The 17615-nt window shown below is 42.6% G+C and overlaps 1 protein-coding gene across 7 annotated transcripts in view; it reads left to right on the forward strand.

Annotated features, from left to right (window-relative positions):
- POU2F1 (POU class 2 homeobox 1) overlaps positions 1-17615 on the forward strand; it is a 252484-nt gene that overhangs the window by 59599 nt on the left and 175270 nt on the right. The window contains exon 2 of one of the 7 annotated variants that reach the window (XM_074998148.1): positions 8394-8451. The exons of the other annotated variants lie outside the window; for them this stretch is intronic. The gene's annotated coding sequence lies outside the window, so the exon portion shown is untranslated. The remainder of the gene's footprint in view (positions 1-8393; positions 8452-17615) is intronic. 7 annotated transcript variants of the gene reach the window in all.

The raw sequence follows: 17615 nt of genomic DNA on the forward strand, positions 1-17615 counted from the left end.
CTGAAATACATATTCAGCACTTCATTAGCATGCGGGAGGCCGCAGCAGTTCGAAATTGACGCAGGTTGCAACCCGCGCGGCTCGTCCAGGAATAAGGGGACTTTGAAGTAGGCGGGGTTCTTTCGAAAAGGAGCCCCGTCTGGATGAGCCGCATCAATTTTGAAGTGCCGCGGCCGCCCGCATGCTAAATAAGCGCTGAATATGTATTTCAGCGCTTCATTAGTAAACTTCGAAATGGCCATTTGCATGGCCATTTTGAAGTTTTTGGCTAGTGTAGACATAGCCTTTGTGTGGTGTGAGAGTGAATATTAAAAGTTGTTTTGTCTAGTTCTATAGCACACACAGAGCCATGAGACATTTTGTAGTCTTTATCAACGTGTGGTCAAAGGTTGGGACCCTATTTCATATTCCTTGCATATCATTAAAATTGTCCTATTGAGTTAGGCCATTTGAACATGCTCTTAAGAGTCACAAAGAGAAATGAATTACTTCAACTTTGGTAGAGATTTCTAAAATTCTGAACTTGGTTTCTTTGTTAGCACTGGCAGCTTCTCTGTCTCTTGTCATTCTGAAGAGTCATTGGATATTCGAAGTTGCTTGCACTGAGTACTATGTTAAGCAAGTTTCCTGTTTCTGAAATTCGCAGTAAATACCAATTAAAGTTTGACTACTGAGTTCATTTTATGTTGAATTTTGGAGAAGTATGTAATATTCATTGCTGAATTCATCCTCTAGATGGCGCTGGTTATCTTTGATTTCCTGTAGTGGTTTAACCATAGTTTTCTGTATGGGGAATCATTTGATTGGGCCACATGTAAACTGCATGTTTTTTCCAGGACATTGCTAGAAACCAGGTATTTTTCTGGTAGTGTCTTTAATAAATAAATATTTTTACCTATACAAAATAAGGTTAAAGATTAATATAAAGTGAAAAACACCATACTTCTCTTGCTTGTTTTACTTCCTATTTATCTGTTTTATCACTGTTGTAGCTTCTTTAAGAGCTGGGGCAATTCAAATAATTTAGCTGGAGAGAGAGTGTTTTCTGCCCTTTTCTGATTCTGGAACCTTCATCAGTACAACTGAATTTTTAAAGGGAAACTCTTTTGAAGTCCTTACTCTTTTTTTCGTCTGTCTCCCCCTCTCTTCATCCTCCCCTTCACCGTCTGTCAAGTTCAAGAGCAGCTCAGATGCCATGAATTAAGTGAAGCACAAAAGGGAAAAAGGAGACCCTTTTGAAGAACAAAGGCTTCCCATTAGACTACCATGTTCTTTCTCTGACCAAAATTGCTCCTTACTTGGTTTCTCTTGCTGTCCAAATGCCCTGCGCATAAGGTAAATACAGTAGGACCCTCATTACTTCACATTTTTTTCCTCTTCCCCCGTCAGTAAATGTCTCGTTTCTTTGATGTTCATAATAATTCTTACAGAATTAGGGCCCACTCTCATAAAAACTGTATGGGTAGCCATGTAAGTAGATAGTGTTAGATACTTTGTAAATGCCATCAGAAAAGGAGGCAGCTGTGAGCAAAACTGCAGCTAAATATTCTACTCCAGGTGGAAGAGACTGGGAGGGCAGTGCAGTTACTTTCTTTTATCTTGTAAGTTCTCTAAATTCCATCTCAATTTGTATTCACCAGAGAGGAATTAATGTTTCCTTCCTGTTTATTCCAAGAAAGAACAGGGCAAGTAAGCGTAAACTGGGGCTTTGAGGGCACATTTTGTAAGCTACCACATATAAATCTATTCTTGCTCTTCTGATTGATCTTCTTTCCTGAAGTTTGTATGGCTAATTAATTTTGTGGCATTGTTTCTTTCTCTTTTTTTAAAGACATACAGTACTATGTAAATTATTTTTTCAGAGTTTGTGTAAAATAATAGCTACGTTTTTCAAACATGATTGCCTTAAATTAGACTTTGAACTCAATATTAGGTAGGCACCTAAGTAAAGATGACTGATTTTTGGAAAAAGTGCAGCGCATCTGCAGATTTCATTGAAGCTTACACATTCAGATTTGAAAGTGTGGGTCAAAGTAAAATACTATAAAGCAAATTTTAAAATTTCAAACTTTTCAAAGCTTGAAGCTGTGAACAGTATCATTCTGATTGTAAAAGGAAATACAACAAAATATTTGAAATAGTTTTTTGAAAGATTGATGGCCTAATAAAATGTTTAGACACACAGAATTTTTGCAAAGCAAAATAAAACATAGCCACTTTTTTCTCTCAAGTATATTCCATTTTTTTTGCAATCTTTTCTATTTCAAAGATTTTCTTTTGATGTTTGTATATATCTTCCCTCTCCATTGACTATTATTATTATATATGTAACTAAATCAAATAGCAGAATCAAACAAACAAAAAAAAACAAACAAAAATGCCACCCATTAATCAGTGGTATGATTTCTGTTAAAACCACATATTACCTCTTTTTCTAACCCCACATAGAGTTTGTAAAATTACTATTGAACTTGAAGTACAGTTCAATCTTTCAGTAGACTGACTGTCCCTTCTCCTAAGGGACTTTTTGCTCTTGGTGCCAAGGTTGAAATGTTTAGGAAACCACAGCCATTGAAGGCCAAATGGATTATTCCTGCAGACATCATTAATAAAATCCTACCAAATTCAGTTTACTTTGATCAGTTTCATGGTGATAAACTTTTCTAAAATGTAAATTCGATTTAAATCTGAAATTTTGTGGCGTTATAACTGTAGTTGCTCCTGATACAAAAGAGGGTTCTGTGGGGATTGCAAGGTTAGTGTACAGATTGTGCTATGACCATCCTTACTTATGTGCTGGTTTTGTGTATTTACAGCTGGATGGCTAGAGAGCAGCAGCCCAGCTCTGAAAGCAGAGCTACCACCAGCAACAGTGTAGAAGTAAGGATGCCATGGTATGGTATTTCCATCCTTCTGTGCTACTACCTTCAGAGCTGGGTCCTTGCCCATCACTTGCCACTCTCCATTAGCCCAGCTGTGAAGGCAGCTGCACAGAAATAAGGGTGGTATGATATGGGAATGTCATACCCCCCACCAAAAATATTTTCGTGGCCTTTCTGCCATCGGGACGAAGCCAAATACCCTTCCCTCAGCAACTCTCTTATTTCCAAGTCTTTACTATCTAGTTTTTCTTCATGCTGTTTCCTTTAATACTGCTGCCATTCCCTGGGTCACCTCTCACATAGTCCATTCTTCTTTGGCTTTACCTCAAGGCTGAAGTTCTTTCTCGTGCAATGCCTGCGTCACCAGAACCCATTGTCTTATTCTCCCTTGAGTTCCAACGTGGAACACCTTCTTTGTCCCGCTGGTCCTCCCATTGGAACAGACCTACTCAGCCCATGGAATGCCTGTTATTTAAGCCTGCTTCAATCTGATTTTGTCATTTGCCCTCATCCATTCTAGGCAGGCACGGAAGACCCACCGTCACCTCTCCTTTTCTGTGGTGTGTGTACTAAGACTGTGAGCCCACTAGCAGGAGTCCTCAAATGCCTGATACACACAGTCACATACAGTTTCCAAGCAAATAAGAGCTTTTATTCTCCTCATAAGTGGAAAAAATTGTTCAGTAAATCTGAAAGGCATCATTCGTTCTATGTGGATATAAATATGTAAACAAACAATAAAAATTTAAGCTCTATAAATACTTTGTTTATGTGGATACATTATGTTTTCCTAAGTTGCAATAAGTACCACAGTTATTGTGGAGTCTGTAATTGCAAATAAATATTGTAATAGTTGGCAACCAATGAGGCTCAACCCTTCAGAAAAAATAACTAAAAAGTACAGATGCAAAACCAGTTTAAAATTAGTTATTTAAATTAAGGTTTCCTGCTTGCTAATTTGAATCATGATTTAAAATTGGTGATTTAATCACTTCAAATTTAAATATTCCACCCTGCGTTGCCCATTACTTTTCCGTGCGCTCGTGTTCCTAATACATCTTTTGTACAATTTAGTTACAATCTTTGATGGAGCATTAAGTCTCCTGGGGATTAACAGTCCCTAACCTTACCCTCTATCTCCCTCACTCTGCCTTCCTCCACATCTGAGTATTTAATTTTAGAAGTAAGTCTCTCTTTTTTTTAGTACAGCTGTAGGTAAAGTTTTAGAAGGCCAGAGCTATCTCATGGCAGCTCTCTCCCCATTGGAATCCATATAGGTCAGGGAGGACAAGATTCAATGTTCTGTGTGTGAGTCCTCCAAAACAGAGCTGACTTGTAACTCTATGGTAGGGGGCACAATTTAAAGGTTGTACAGGTGCCCCCCTCCGCCCCCTGCGTTCCTCCCAAACCCTTTCAAAGCTTTCACCCTGTTGCTCCTACTTCCCTCACAACTCCATCCTCCCTTACTTCTCCCATCACCTCCCTGCTGTGTGCACAGTGGGCTGTGAACACCTACTGGTAACTAGGTAACTGTGATTGTGTATGAGGAAGGGGTGGGACTCGGGTCTTGCTGTGCTGCTAGCAGGACTGCACTGCCTGCCATATGTCTCTTTCCTGTTCTGGGCACCTTCTAGCAGTCCTCAGCCAGAGTGCTAAGTGCTAGTACCTTTCTTAGGCACGTCCCCCTCATCAGCGGGGCCAACAGCCACCATGGGCCCTCAAGCAAAGGTGGGAGGGGGCCTTGGAGGGCCAGGGGTGGAAGGGCCAGGGCCTAGGACAGTCAGCCCTTAGTGCTGCTGGGGTTGCAGCACTGAGCCTTCCCCATCTTCGCTTCTCGTGAGCTATGTGGTACAGTAATGCCACAGCAGTTCAGAGGAGTCCAGTTCTGGCTGCTGCTGCCAAAGTATCAGCAGCGGCAGACAGTGGTTGCGGCTCCTTTTGAAATGCCAAGCCCCCTTGTCATCCCATTTCTTCTCATAACCTCTCTCTCTCTCCGCCCCCCTCCCCCCACCAACAGTTGGTGGGCCTGCCCCTCAACCAGTCTTAACTCAACTCCCAGCCCTGGCAGAAATATGGGGGGAGGGGCCACTTTGACCCTGCATGCTCTCCCCCCACGTATAGTCTCTGCTCCAGAACTAGGTCCCTGTGAAAGTCTCGAAGAAACCTACTTTTATCAATCTAATTCTTCGGAGATTGTGTCAAGACCACTTGTCTGTGTCAGTGATGGCATCACCGCCTTCAGTCCTGGTATAGTCTGACTTGTCCAGTGGAGGTGGTGATGACCCAGAGGAGTAGGACTGTAACCATACGCAGACTTATTTATAGTCCATTGTTCTCTCCCACAGTGCTAAATTGGAACAGTCTTTCCTAAAGGAATAATTGTAGGCGTGTCCAAGCCTTTAAAAGAATGTTGGAAGGTATTCATACTCAACTTTTGATCATTCTGGAAGGATGAAGTTACAACTCAAACATCAAATAGGAGGGCATTAAGATAATCCCAATAAAGGAGGTTCCCAGGAGCTAGCTCAGGGTAAATGGCTTATTACATCACCTGCTGTTTCCAGGAGAGCTGTTGCCTTTTATCAGGGCTCCATTGCAGGCTTTGAGGCTTACAGTTACTCTGATAGGCACTGTAGAAAACCCTAAAATAGATGAATTCCACTTTGACTTGAAGTGAATGTAAATGTCTTTGGTTTTTATTCTCTAATATGCGGAATGCAATAAAGTAGGTAGGTTAAGCTGTGTGGCTAAATTCCTGGATTTGGGGCACTGTTTTAACAGACTGGAAATTCTTCAGCAACTTAATTTAAATTACAGTATAATGGTATTTAATGTATTAAATATGGGGGAATAATATAATTACCTCTATAGTTTATGCTGTTACTGCAGTAAATAGTTTTTTCAAGTATCAGCAGCATGAAACTAACATGATTCTTGGATGTTGCACAGTTGCTCAGAGAAATCTGAATTGCAACTGTGAAATTACTAAGTCTTACTAGTTTACTCTGCAGCTGTAGACAGAGCTATGATCTTGCTTTTTGGAAACTGAGGATGACAACACCGTTTGTATTTACATTCTCTTCACATTTTGGACCCCTTCTTTGATAAAGAAACTGGGAATATTTTAAAGAAATTCATTTCCTGGGTTAAAAAAAGGAAAACTTAACAAGTGCGAGCAAAGTAGGGCCTATGTGCAAGTATGAAGCATTAAAGAAAATGGCATATTGGGAGAAAATGATGAAAATGATGTGGATAAAGATGTGGTTATGGCCAAGTGGATCAGCTGGTTAGTAACTAATTCACTTTGGCTGTGTCTACATGAGCCCCAAACTTCGAAATGGCCACGCAAATGGCCATTTCGAAGTTTACTAATGAAGCGCTGAAATGCATATTCAGCACTTCATTAGCATGCGGGCGGCCGCGGCGCTTCGAAATTGACGTGGCTTGTCCCTACGTTTCTTGTCCAGACGGGGCTCCTTTTCGAAAGGACCCCGCCTACTTCGAAGTCCCCTTATTCCCATCAGCTCATGGGAATAAGGGGACTTCAAAGTAGGCGGGGTCCTTTCGAAAAGGAGCCCCGTCTGGACGAGAAGCGCGGCAGCAAGCCGCATCAATTTCGAAGCGCCGCGGCCGCCCGCATGCTAATGAAGCGCTGAATATGCATTTCAGCGCTTCATTAGTAAACTTCAAAATGGCCATTTGCGTGGCCATTTCGAAGTTTGGGGCTCGTGTAGACGTAGCCTTTGTGATTCATCATTCTTTAAGACTCTCTCCATGCCTTTTTAGTATAAGTTTGATTTGACAAGTGAATTCCCAAGCTGTTCATTGTGTATGTTAGAGGGGGAATAAAGGTTTAATTTAGCTAATCCTTACGGCTTGTTTAATTAGTTAACTAGGTTTAGAAGTCGTCACTTAAATATACCGTACAGAAAACTGCAAAAAGAGAAATCTAAAGTTGCCAGTTGCCACTGTCATTTTCTTGTTATACAATACATGCTCCTTATTTTGGAACATCATGGTCAGACTATAATGGTAATGCCCTAAGTCTAGTCCTTATTTTACTTTGCTATAACTCAGTTTTTCCAAAGGAACCCCATTTTATAATAGGGGTGCTAATGGCTTATCGGTTATGGTTAACCAGTAGGGGCTGGAGCAATCCCCACCTACTGCAGGATAGTTCTTGACTCCTCACCCCAGCCTTAGCAGTGTTCTCAATACGTATGCTGAGCAAGTGTGTTCTTAGCATAGCTGCCCAGACGGTCAGTAGAAATTTCCCATCTCCCATAAAAGAAGCAGGGCTTTGCATGTGTTGTATACCTGCGGGTGGTCTGTGGCCACTATATTTTTGGTATGCACCCAGGAGGGAAAAGTGAGACTAGAGGTTGCCCCTAGCTGGTGTCTCACCTCTTTTAGTATATTCCACCTGCTCTTCTACTGCAATCATCCTCCCTTATGGACTTTTGCTGGTGTAGTTTATTTCCTTAAAAAAACAAACAAACAAACCAAAAACCTTCAGTGTGTTTTTGACTGTTCTGCTAGGGCGCGTCTACACTAGCCAGCTACTTCAAAGTAGCTGGCACAACGTCGAAATAGCACGTGTTGTGTCAACACACGCCGTGCACTATTTCGATGTTGAAATCAACGTTAGGCGGTGAGAAGTCAAAATCGCTATTCCGATCCAAAGATGGGAATAGCGCCCTACTTCAACATTCAATGTCGAACTAGGGCGTGCGTAAATAATCTGCGTCCTGCTACATCGAAATAGCAGGGTCCTCCATGGCGGCCATCAGCTGAGGGGTTGAGAGACACTCTGTCCAGCCCCTGCAGGGCTCTACAGTCGCCACATGCAGCAGCCATTAGCCCAGGGCTTCTGGTGGTGGCGGCGGCTGCTGCTGCTGCTGCTGCTCCTGCAGCAGCTGGGGGTCCATGCTGTGTGCACGGGGTCTGCAACCGGTTGTCAGCTCTGTGGACCTTGAGCTGTGCAGACCGAGTGTTTCTGGGAGGGGCCCTTTAAGGGAGCGGCTTGCTCTTGCCCCAGAAGGGCTAGTCCAGCCTCTAACCCCATCTGCAGACTTTGCTGGCCCCTTATTTCGACGGCAGGGGGAGAGAGAGTGAGTGTGAGTGAGTGTGTGTGTGTGTGTGTGTCACGGGAAGGTTTGGATACAGAGAAAGAAACAAACGAGGTGAGAAACTAGTAGAATTTCCAATGAGCAGGAGATGGCAATATGCAATGCAAGATTCCAACAAAAGGACTGTAGGAAGTGGACATGGTGATTCCCCGCACTTCTACCTGGTTTCTGTTGTGTGTATTGAAATTGCATACTTCTGGGGTCAGAGACTGTCCCTTCTTGTAGAACAGTACCTAGCACAATATCACCCCAGTCTTTAATTATAGCCTGTACCATACCACTATAATACACATAAGAGCTTCAGACTGAGGCTTTTTAGATCTGGTTTTCAGATCTCCTGCCCTTTACAAAAGAACCTTGCTTCATTTTTTTTTTTTTTCAGATCTCTGGGTCATCATCTTCTTTCATGCCTTAAGACCCTGAAGTCTTTCAGGCTGATGGTATGTGGCTCTACCTCTGATTGAAATGATTTACATGAATTAAGTCTGTTGAATCTTGAAAAATCATACATTTTCCACTAAGGAAACTTTTGTTTTAAAATACAAGAGATATTTGCTGTTTAGTCTCTTGCAAAGGATTTAATCCTTTAGCTTCCATGGTTTCCTCATGTTGAACTGTCTTCTTACTGAATTGATCTGCCTAGTCTGTGATTGTTAAAATACATGAAGGACTGTTACACATTTACAGCCATTTGTGAGCGGCCTTATTATTAGCATTTGAACCATTGGCTATCTTAGTAATTTATAAAGCCACGTTCATTTCAGTATCTGAGTACCTTACACTTGTATAGTTATCAAAACATCCTTGTAAGGTAGGAAAGCATTATAATCCTCACTTTACTGATAAGTATACGAGGCATGGAGAGATTAAGTGACTTGCTCAGAGTCACACTCACTTGTAGTAGGATTGGTAATTAAATCCAGGGTTTCCAAGTCCAAACCTAGCACCTAATCTTCCTACCTTACATGATATCACTGTTTTAGCCTTTAAGAACATTCTGTTGTACATTCAGTTGGTGTTCACACCTCCTGACCATCTGCTGGTAGTAAGCCTCACCCTTGCTGACTGAGCTAACCTTGTTATCCCCACCATTGCTCTGGCTTATTTATACCTGGCCCTGCAGATTTCCAAGACCAGCATCTGATGAAATGAGTCTGTGCTTACAAAAGCTCGTGCTCAAAACTTTTCTGTTAGTCTATAAGGTGCCACAGGACCCTTTGTTTCTGTTGTAGTATGTCTCTGTCAAGATTTCACTTCTTCTAGAAGTGAGAGTGTCAGTCCAAAGGATTGAGAGAGACAGGTCCTGATTTGACACTGTTCCCTCTCTTCACCACCGTGCTATGCTCTCTAAGGCTAAGTTCAATTTCCTCCTAACTAAGCTGGATTTTGACTTTCATTTTAACAAATCCACTAACTTCCTGTTTCCATCTCAAAGCTTACTTGTTTACAAGCAAGCTTGACTACACAGATTGAATGTTAAGAGCTCTACAGCTGCATTTTCAGAAGGGCTCAGTATTCATGTGCTCCCCTTGTTCTCAAGAGATGATGTTGGGTGCTGAGCAGTCTTTAAGATCCAGCCTCATACTATTACACTCATCCCTCGTTAAACGAACACTTTACTTACGAGTACTCGCTTAAACGAAGGACACACATACCTACTTTTGTCACTGAGTGAACTCCCCCACTAATATGAGCCTAACCCCCTCCCCACAGCCCTACCTGCAGAAGCCTGACCTCCTTCCCCCCCGCCCGCCGGCCCTGCAGAGCCCAACCTGCCTCAGCCTTAACTCGCCCACTGGCCCCTCACACTAAACCACCACAGCCTTAACACCCCACCCCACCGCTGGCCCTGCAGACCCAAAACCGCCGCAGCCTTAATGCCCCACGCACCCAAACCACTGCAGCCTTAAACCCACCTTCGGCAACGCACACCCAAACCGCCGCAGCCTTAACCCCCCGGCTGACCCCACACACCCAAACCGCCACAGCCTTAACCCCCCAGCCGATCCCACGCACCCAAACCACCACAGCCTAAACCCCCCCCTCCGGCCCCACAGACCCTAAACCACTGCAGTCGTAATCCCCCCAACCCACCCCACGGACCCAACCTGCAGCAGCCTGAACCACCCCACCCACCCCCATGGACCCAACCCACCACCAGGTTTTAACCCTCCCTCCCCCTCATGGCCGCAAACTGCCCCCAGCCTTTAACACCCCCCCCCCCAACAACCCATGGTTCTTACCCTTCAAAAGCAGTGCCAGCTGCTGCCACTTCTTCGCCAAGTAGGAGCACTAGGAACCAATCAGAGACTTTTAATGGTGATTTAGTGTCCCTCTTACAAGGTTTCACCTACAAGCAGAAAGTTGGGAACCAGTTGCAGTTGTATAGCGAGGGATGAGCATATTAAGGTTAAGATTTTGTTGCTGTTATTTTTAATACGTATCACAGATCATGGGTAATAAACAAAAAATTCACGGAAGCCTGTAATCTGTCTGACTTTTTTACTAAAAAATAATGGGGCAGCATGGAGGCTGATGGGGTATAACTGAAGCCTGAGCCCTGATGTGGGGATTTAAGAGCTTGAACCTCACTGCAGGAGGAAGGGGGAATTCATAGCTCTGAAAGACACCCCCCCCCCCGGCATGTGCGCATGCACGCAAGATGGCAGTCTGCTTTGGGAGCTACCACCACCCATGGAGTGTCTGATGGCTCTGGGGGCAAGCAGCATGGGGACCCACCCACAGCAGTTGAAGTGAAAAATGTCATGCAGGTCTCTGAAAGTAATGGAATCCATGACCTCCATGATATAATCTTATCCTTAGTTATTATTTAGAGGTGGGGAAAAAAACACTTAATGTAAACTATCTAGGTTTTCTATAGTCTTGGAAGGTACTTGGTTTCAGGCAATCACAGTTTTTGCTCTACAAATAACAAGCAATCCTGTAGCTGTTTAGAGACTATCCAGTTTATCATGTCACTGTTTCATGGGTAAGTGAGGAAGTGGGGTTTATCCACAAGCGCTCATGACCTAATAAATTTGTTAGTCTCTAAGGCGCTACAGGGCTGTTGTTATTTATGAAGCCACAGACAAACATGGGTGCCCCTCTGAGACTTTTGCTCTGGAATCCCTGTATCTGATCAAACTTTTGCATGTAAATATGTTAACAAACTTGCACGTATATGAAAACCTTAGAATGTACTCTGACAGGCCCAAGGCATTCTGCTTGGCATATATTAGAAATGGTTGCATTGTTGGCATATGTAGAGTTGATTCAGCAGTACGCTCCTTATTTGGCTTTCAGGACTAGTGTATAATCTCGGGGATGCATTTCTTTAAATGCACTTGATCTGGAGGTGGTTAATTCTAGTAAATCTCTCTGTAGAAAGGTTCTGTGATGGTCAATACCTGAAGGGTGATTACTTAGTAAAATTGTGGTTCTTTGACTACTGAACTTCACATTCCTTTTTCTTTTTAGGGTTAGAATCATTCTGAATAACAATGGGAGTTGTGTCAACATTGGTTTCTTATTAAGTTAGTAGGTTTGAATGCTCAGCTTTTTGAAGAAGAAAGATGAGCCTTGTTAGCCACCATTTTGGAGAGGGTTTTAATCTCTGTGCATGCACTCATGAGCTCCCAACATTGGGACTCTTTTATGTTGTCAGTCTGCTCAAATAATTTAAAACGTAAAGAACCACTCTTTTTTTTTCTTGTTGCTGTTGGGAAGGAAGTTATATGAAATTTGTGACCTTGCACAGATGTGAGAGTAATGATCTGTTTTGTCCAAATTTTGTTTCTTACCAAATACAACATTTTGATAGGGCTCTGTTGTAAGATGGCAATGGAGGGAGCAGAGAAGTCCTGGCTTTGTATTTTGTTTTGGAAATTACCATTTCTGTTGTTTGTTCTAAGGGTGCAGCCTTGAAATCGCTGGAGAGAGAGAGAGTTGCTGTTCTAATCTTTCCTTGTGTTGCCTCTGGTCAGGTACTAGATTGTTTTTCTGTTTTTGTTCCTCTGGGTGGCATCTGTCTTCAGGAAAAATCTTACAGCAAAGCACAGACTGCTTAACTGGCTGTTTCACTATTGCTGCTTCTGGCTGCTTGGCTGAATTAATTATCTGAGCCATTGTAATGCAGATGCCTGAAAGGTTTGTGACTTGTTGGGAAGGAAGGGAGTATTAAGAGAGTTATTCTTTTTCTTCTTTCTCATTTCTTCTTTTTCACAGATTCCCAAATAACCTCCATCTCATAAGGTACCATAGGTCACATGTGTAGAATAGTTTTTATGCCACTTGGCATGTGCTTTATTTGTACTAGCATCCTCCTCTGTGGGCTTATTAAATCCATAGATTCCAATGCCGGAAGGGACTATTGTGGTCATCTGCGCTGGCCTCCTGTATAACACAGGGCGTAGCACTTCCAGATAATGATTCCTTGAGCGTACCATTGGGGAGGAAAAAAAACCCTTGATTTTAAAAAGTGGTAGTAATCGAGAATCCACCATGACCTCTGAGTGCATTGTTCCCAGTGGTGAAAATAAATGGGTGAGATCTAGTGCACAGTGCTGGCAAGAGCTGGGGCAAAGGCCAGCAGGGAGCTATTGAAAGAGCTGGTGGGGACCTGGGTTGCAGTAGGACAGTACCTGTAAAAATTTTAATTTACTTTAACCCTAATTGTTCCTTTAACTAATTACCTTCACCATTGAGGTGTAAATCTTTATTCCAATGAATCCTAGGGCTGGCAGGGACCTCAGGAGGTCACTGAGTCCAGTTTCCTGCCTAATGCAGGATCAACCCTCTTTAAATCATCCCAGCCAAGACTTTGTCAAGCCTGGGATTTAAACATTTCCATGCTGAATATGTCTAGCTTCAACTTCTAGCCATTGGATAATAGTCTACCTTTTTCTGCTAGATAAGAGTTTATTATTAAGTATTTGTTCCCCACATACATACTTACAGACTATAATCGGATCACCCCATTACCTTCTCTTTGTTATGCTAAATGGATTGAGTCTTATGCTTCTCATTGTAAGGCATGTTTTATAATATTTTAAATATTATTGTGGCTCTTCCCTGAACACTTTTTACAATTGATCAACATCCTTCTTGTGGTTTGAGCATTGGCCTTGTAAAACTAGGGTTGTGATCTCAATCTTTGGGGAATTTAGGGGTTTGGGGCCAAGAAAAAAAATCTGTCAGGGATGGTGATGTAGGTTCTGCTATGAGCGCAGGGAACTGGACTTGATGACCTTTCAAGGTCCCTTCCAGTTCTATGAGATCTCTTCTTGAATTATGGCCCTCAGAACTGTCCCCTATTCCAGCAGTGGTCACACCTTTACAAAATTGAGAAGTAAAACAACCTATCTGGCCCTATTCAACATTCCTTTATTTATGCATCCAGTGTTTTTGGCCAATGCATCGTATGAGGAGTCCTTTTTCAGCTGACAGTCTAGCGTTAGTCCCAAGTCATATTGTCTTATTAAGTAGTATTAAGCTTTTAGCTTAAGTATTTCAAATATCTGTATATGTTGAAATAGGCTTTTTTTTTCCCTCAAGTTCCCAGTTGACTACCCAATTATAATTTCAATTTCTTGTTCTGTTTATCAAAGGTACTTTGTTTCTTTTAATTGTCTGTGCAAAATACCTTAAACATTAATAACACAGATACAATATCATTTGGAGAACTCACCCTAAATTCCACTTTAAAGGCTTCAATAAAATCACCATAATAAACCTTGTCTAGACTAGAATAAAAGGTGTTTGTTTAAAAAATAAAAGGCTGGGGAGCGGGGAGAAAACAAGTTTTAAAGTATAGTGTAGACAGTGAGTTGCATTTCAACAAGTGCTCAGTCAACAGAAATGAACTCACTCAACAGTGGAGGAAGTGATTTCCACAAGAGGACATTTTCTGAGAATTCACAGCCAGCCACTCCCAACATTTGGACTATAAAGATGTTTATAGGTGAAATCCAGTACGTCAAATTTCACCTGGAAGCAGATTAAAACGTCTATAGACACTAGGACACACATCTTGTGAGAGACAAAATTAAGATATGTTGCCGCATAGCTAAATTTTCATTTGATCTTCAGGTATAGTGATGGAAAAGTGCCATTGTTTTTCGTGAATGGAAAGTTTCCATGTCAGGGATACACAACTATGACATAGTCTTCTGCAGAATGTAAGCTTTTATTTATTTATTTATTTAAAAAAAAAAAACCCAAACTATTCTGTATAATTTCAAACATAACCTTTGAGGTCTGTCTGTAGCCCTGGAGTGTGTGGCCGCCAGCGTTCCCCTCTGAGCCCCGGGGAAGCAGCAGCTGTTGGCGCTCCTCCCCTTGGAGTCCCGGGGAAGCGGCAGCCTCTCATGAGTATTCGTGAATATCACGACCTTGCTGTACTATTGATGCTTCAGATGAAAATTAAATGTTTCAACATGGGCCATTTAAGAAGATACATATTGCTTGAATTGAGATTGGAGTGAGTTTCCCTTCTGGTCTGTTTTGAAACTCTTTCTTGCCCAATGAAGAAATTTAAAAAAATTCAGTTGAAGAGAAATTTTATCCCTTCTCTACAATGAAAAATACTTTCCCATAGGAAAAGGTCTGTGAGGGATAGATGTTAGTCTGTAGCTTGACAAAAAAAAACAGTCCTGTAGTATCTTAAAGACGAACAGATTTATTTGTTTGTTAGTCTTTAAGGTGCTACAGGACTGCTTGTGTCCCACTGAAGTTGTGAAAACTCTGATTTCAAGTCCTGCTTCTGCTATTAAAATTACTCTCCAAGTCACCCAGGCTACAGAGTATATCATGGTATTGAACAGACTTTGATTATACCATTTCATACCCCCCCACCCCCTTTTTCTGCTGCATATGAAACTGATTTTTTTTTCAAATTTGCCATCCTAGTGCATACTGTTTTAGCTCTTGAATCAAGCATTTCCATTCTATGTCCTCTGAGCCATCAAACTTTTTTTTTGCTTTGTATTGACCTTGGTTGACAACACATTTGTGGTGCTAGCAAGCTAGATTTCAGAGACACTAGACCTGTTCTTCAAGTTGAAGGTGAGATGCTGTGAAGTAAGTGCCCAGTGTATTATGGGGTAGCTGAGACAAGGAACAGAGATTTGAGAGGAAGGAAATTGTTCTTTCCATATAACCCTAACCATCAGAGAGAGAGAGAGAGAGAGAGTATTAAAAAGGTTGTCTACTTGTTCTCCGGGGAAGTATATTTTAGTTGTTAATATTCTATAGCTATTTACAAATATTAATTTGGGTAACCCGTTTTACTGAGGACAGAGACGTACTAAATTCAGAAGGAGTTGAGGTGCAGTGCCAGAGGCAGGCTCTGGCCAGGAGGTTCTCACCTGAGTGGCTCCAGCTCAGCAGCACTTTCAGGCCTTCCAGCAGCTCCAGCTCATTGGCTGTTCCATGTGACTCAGTGCTGGGGAGCGACTTCTTGCGCTGTCCCTGTCTTCAGCAAAATCCCTCAGCTTCTGTTGGTTGGAAACCCAGCCAATAGGAGATGAGAAGCTGGGCTGCACTACCCTGCCCCCAGCAAAATCTGTTGGTTCCCAGTGGCTGGTTTTACGTGCTGCTCCTGCCCCCTAGCAAAATCTTTCCCCCCTGATTGCCTGGAAACTGGACAGTGGGAGCTGAGAAATTGTGCTGCATAGGTTTGCCCAAAGCAAAATCTCTCAGCTCCTATTGGCTGGAAACTTTTTGCTGGGGGAGGGGGCAGCACCCAGTCTCTCCCCACTCGGTAGCCATTGGGGCTATCAGCGGGTTGGGTTAAAAGTCCTGGTGGGCTCTATCTTGCCCTGCTCTGCTCTAGCTCTGTGTCCAGGATCATGTTCCTCCTTGGGATCAGAGTCTAGTGCTAGTGCACGTTGAGGGTCAGGGGGCCTTCTGGCCAATGTTCCCTTCTATTCTCCTGGAAGATGTTCGTCCTGGTGGCAGTAACATGCTTGTAGAGTCTCTGAGATCAAGACACTTGTCTCCCAGCCTCCCTCTATTGTGTTTTTCAAGGACACAGTCCAGCTATGACTGCACCCAGCCTTTCTGCCCAAGGTTGTTTCACAGTTTCAGATGAATCAGGAAATATTCTTTCCGGTCTTCTTTCCAAAGCTTCATTAGCCCTGGGAAGAGCTTAGATTGTCTCAATCCTTTCAATGTAAAGAGCATTTTCTAAGTCAACACAGCTGTTTGTCACAGTGGTGGACAGAATGAAGGGTTGTTCGATTTCCACCCATAGGAAATCTCTGACAACTGCACACATGGGTGTGCACACCCTTGGAATGGAATGGACATGAGCAACACATGTCAAAGAAGAACAATTATGGAAGATGGGTAATTTTTTTTAGTGAGGAAACTAAGATCTGAGTAAAATCCCAAGGAAAAATGCCAGTGTCAAAGGGATAGCCATGTTAGTCTGTATCCACAAAAACAGCAAGAAGTCCTGTGGCACCTTATAGACAGATTTTTTTTTTTTTTTTGCAGCATAAGCTTTCAAGGGCAAAGACTTGGTTTGTCAGATGCATATGATGAAAAATGCAACACATCTGAGTCTGGTTATTAGTGAGTCACAAACTGCAAGTGGAATCGGTCTGTTTCTTCCCGAGTCAAAAGGAAAAGAAAAAGGAAGTGAAACACGGAAGAAAATGTTATACATGTTTTCCGTCTGAAATGCAAAGCTTCGCATATTTGAATAAAGTCCAGTGCAATTCCTAATGTGCATAAATGTATGGCTTACTTTGTAGGACATTACAGAAAATAGTTTAATTTTTAATTTCATGGTTGTCAATTGAAAGTAGACCCTTAATGTTACTGTAATGTAGTTCTGAGTCTTTGAATTATACCAGCTCTGTACTAAGAGGCCATGTTCCCTGTAAGCTGAGCACTTGGGAGATCCCCTGGGAAAGATTCAGGTGCCATCCAATTGGTTACCAGAGTGCCCAAAGCTGGTGGCATGTGTTTTGATGGTGGTGCATGCACATGCCTTGGTGCACATAAGAATATTTATTCTGCCCATGGATAGAAAAATCATAGGCAATACTGCCAAGGGGAACCAGTAATCTACTTATGTAATGAACTGAAGAACTCTTTCAATTCAGTGGCCTTTGTAGCCATCGGTTTTAACAGCATATGGCATATTTCACTTAACAACTGGTTGTGCCCCATTAAATCTGTGTATTTTGGACAGTTTTCTACTTGCTCAGGTTTCAAGCTCTGCTGACTACCCTGAAGAGAATGGGGAGAGTGAGTATAGTAGAAAATTTGAAACTACAACTCCTCAAGCAAATAAGCAGCTTTCAAGGCATTGATAGATTATGGCAAGGGTGAGGAGCCTTTTATGAGTCTGAGGCCACTGATCCACAGAAGTCAGTTGGGGGCCACACAAAAGTGAGAGGAAAATTAAAAATCCCTTGTTGACCTGGCCCCCAAGTGAGTAGTGGGGGGGGACTCCACTCAAGCTCTAGCCCAACAGTGGTGGGGTAGTGGTGGGGAAGGAAGTGCTGAGGCATCTTGGGCCTTATCCCCAGGGCTAGATTAAATTCTGTAGGAGCTGGGAGCTAGTAGGCTTTTGTGACGCACCCACCCCCAGGAT

This window comes from Carettochelys insculpta, chromosome 1, assembly GCF_033958435.1.
Source record: "Carettochelys insculpta isolate YL-2023 chromosome 1, ASM3395843v1, whole genome shotgun sequence".
Taxonomy (NCBI): domain Eukaryota; kingdom Metazoa; phylum Chordata; order Testudines; family Carettochelyidae; genus Carettochelys; species Carettochelys insculpta.